At 44.6% G+C, this 3,144-nt stretch overlaps 1 protein-coding gene across 1 annotated transcript in view; it reads right to left on the reverse strand.

Annotated features, from left to right (window-relative positions):
- Nucleotides 1-2,448, reverse strand: part of LOC104984142 (chromosome unknown open reading frame, human C4orf36) — a 22,275-nt gene extending 19,827 nt beyond the window's left edge. The window contains exon 1 of the mRNA XM_010833770.1: nucleotides 2,364-2,448. The gene's annotated coding sequence lies outside the window, so the exon portion shown is untranslated. The remainder of the gene's footprint in view (nucleotides 1-2,363) is intronic.
- Nucleotides 2,449-3,144: the final 696 nt, after the last annotated feature.

Genomic DNA, 3,144 nt, shown 5'->3' on the forward strand with positions numbered 1-3,144 from the left:
TCCACTGTTTCCCCATTTATTTGCCATGAAGTGATTGGACCAGATGCCATGATCTTCGTTTTCTGAATGTTGAGCTTTAAGCCAACTTTTTCACTCTCCTCTTTCACTTTCATCAAGAGGCTCTTTAGTTCTTCTTCACTTTCTGCCATAAGGGTGGTGTCATCTGTCTATCTGAGGTTATTGATATTTCTCCCGGCAATCTTGATTCCAGCTTGTGCTTTCTGTGCTTCCAGCATTTCTCATGATGTACTCTGCATAGAAGTTAAATAAGCAGGGTGACAATATACAGCCTTGACTTACTCCTTTTCCTATTTGGAACCAGTCTGTTGTTGCATATCCAGTTCTAACTGTTGCTTCCTGATCTGCATACAGGTTTCTCAAGAGGCAGGTCAGGTGGTCTGGTATTCCCATCTCTTTCAGAATTTTCTACAGTTTATTGTGATCCACACAGTCAAAGGCTTTGGCATAGTCAATAAAGCAGAAATAGATGTTTTTCTGGAACTCTCTTGCTTTTTCGATGATCCAGTGGATGTTGGCAATTTGATCTCTGGTTCTTCTGCCTTTTCTAAAACCAGCTTGAACATCTGGAAGTTCACGGTTCATGTATTGCTGAAGCCTGGCTTGGAGAATTTTAAGCATCACTTTACTAGTGTGTGAGATGAGTGCAATTGTGCAGTAGCTTGAACATTCTTTGGCATTGTCTTTTCTGATCACATGGATCACAGCCTTGTCTAACTCAATGAAACTAAACCATGTCGTGTGGGGCCATCCAAGATGGTGAGGTCATGGTGGAGAGGTCTGACAGAATGTGATCCACTGGAGAAGGGAATGGCAAACCACTTCAGTAGTCTTTCCTTGAGAACCCCATGAATAGCATGATAGGACACTGAAAGATGAACTCCCCAGGTCAGTAGGTGCCCAATATGATATTGGAGATCAGTGGAGAAATAACTCCAGAAAGAATGAAGGGATGCAGCCAAAGCAAAAACAACACCCACTTGTAGATGGGACTGGTGATAGAAGCAAGGTCCAATGCTGTAAAGAGCAATATTGCATTGGAACCTGGAATGTTAGGTCCATAAATCAAGGCAAATTGGAAGTGGTCAAGCAGGAGATGGCAAGAGTGAACATCGACATTCTAGGAATCAGAGAACTAAGATGGACTGGAATGGGTGAATTTAACTCAGATGACCATATTATATAATAGGTATAAATTCTCATTATGTTGAGAGTTTAAAAAGCAAAAACGTAGTATTCAAAATCTTGAAAACCAAGAGAATTCTCACAAAATTTGAAGCTTATCAACTATCAATTTAGGGTCTACAGATAATCTGCTGCTATAATTAGTAGATCTTGCAGAGATGTAGAGTGAATTTGGTTCTTAACTCTTCATTCAGTGAAGGAAATTTCCAACAAATACAAAAGCAAAGAGAATCATATACTGAATCTCCATCTACCCATTATTTACCCAATGTAAGCAGCTATCAGGGCTTCCAGGTGGCTCAGTCAGTAAAGAATCTAACTACCAATGCAGGAGACACAGGTTTGATCCCTGGGTGGGGAAAATCCCTGGAGAAGGAAATGGCAACCCACTCCAGTATTCTTGGCTAGAGAATTCCATGGACAGAGGAGCCTGGTGGGCTATATAGTTCATAGGGTCACAAACAGTCAGACACAACTGAGTGACTAACACGCATACAAACAGCTATCAATATATCTCTGGTCTGGTTTAACCTGTCACTCTCCCCAGAAATGTTGTTGTTGTTGTTTAATTGCTAAGTTGTGTCTGACTCTTGTGATCTCATGGACTGTAGCCCTGTGTATATATTTCTAGAACTAACTCTGTGTTGTGTGTGCGTGTGTGTGTGTATGTGAGTCACTCAGTCACGTCTGACTCTTTGTGACCCCATGGACTGTAGCCTGCCAGGCTTCTCTGTCCATAGAATTCTTCAGGTGAGAATACTGGAGTAGGTAGCCATTCCCTTCTCCATTCCCTTCTGCCATTCCCATCTTCCCAACCCAGGGACCGAACCTGAGTCTCCTTCATTGCAGGTAGATTCTTTACCATCTGAGCCACCCAATTTTTTTCACCTGCAAAAAGGCACAGATTAGCAGTCAGGATCCAATCTCTTGGGTCACTGTGAGAAATAAATAGCAAAACAATGGTGAATAATAGCTGTAATGACTAAACCAGCCAAGCACTTGCCTAAGCACTTTTCCTGCAGTATCTTTCATCCTCAGCATTTGGCACATTCCCAGTGCTCAGCAAATGTTCCTTTCCAGGCCTAGAAGCAGGCTTTACAGAGATAAAGATGACGGAGTGGCGGCCCTGCTTAGGACAGGTTGGTGAGAAAAAGTAGTACCTTATGAGGCAGAGTCTTCCACAAAGCTGGGAGGGAGACAGGAGTGGCTCAAGAAAACCTTCTCAAATCTGCAGCTGAGTCCTGGAGCCTGGAGAGTGAAGAGTGATGTGAAGAGATGGGAACCAGGTTGAGAGGAAATGAGGAGTCAGGAAGAGAGGAAAGTACCCTGAGGCCTCTCAGCCTCTGGAGTGCGCTCCCGATTCACACGGCACCTCCCAGCAGTTAGCAGTCTGCACACTTGGGTTCCGAGCTGGTCCAGACTCAGGCTAGGAGATGAGGTCAAGAGTCAAACCTACAGCCATCTCAGAATGATTGTTGTGTTCCACACAACCACAGCATGCCCTTTGAAAATTATTATTTTATTTATTTTTGGTTGCTCTGGGTCTTCGTTGCTGTCCGAGGGCTTTCTCTAGTTGCCATGAGCAGAGGTTACTCGCTAGTTGCAGTACCCAGGCTTCTCATTACATTGGCTTCCCTTGTTGTGGAGCTTGGACTCGAGGGCTTGTGGGCTTCGGATTCTAGAGCATCGGCTCAATAGTTGTGGCCTGTGGGCTTAGTTGCCCTCCGGCATGTGGGATCTTCCTAGAGCAGGGATGGAACCTGTGTCTCCTGCATTGGCAGGCGGATTCTTACACACTGCACCACAGGGAAGTCCCATCATGCCCTTTGCAAGTGATCTGAATGAGAGTTATTTTTTACAAGACTGGCTTGTGACACAGCTTTGGGAATGGGCGATACCAGGGAGGGTGGGAGGCTGACCTGAACTTGGCCCCAGAAAGAC

Source organism: Bison bison, unplaced genomic scaffold (assembly GCF_000754665.1).
Source record: "Bison bison bison isolate TAMUID 2011002044 unplaced genomic scaffold, Bison_UMD1.0 scf7180017863888, whole genome shotgun sequence".
NCBI classification, from domain to species: domain Eukaryota; kingdom Metazoa; phylum Chordata; class Mammalia; order Artiodactyla; family Bovidae; genus Bison; species Bison bison.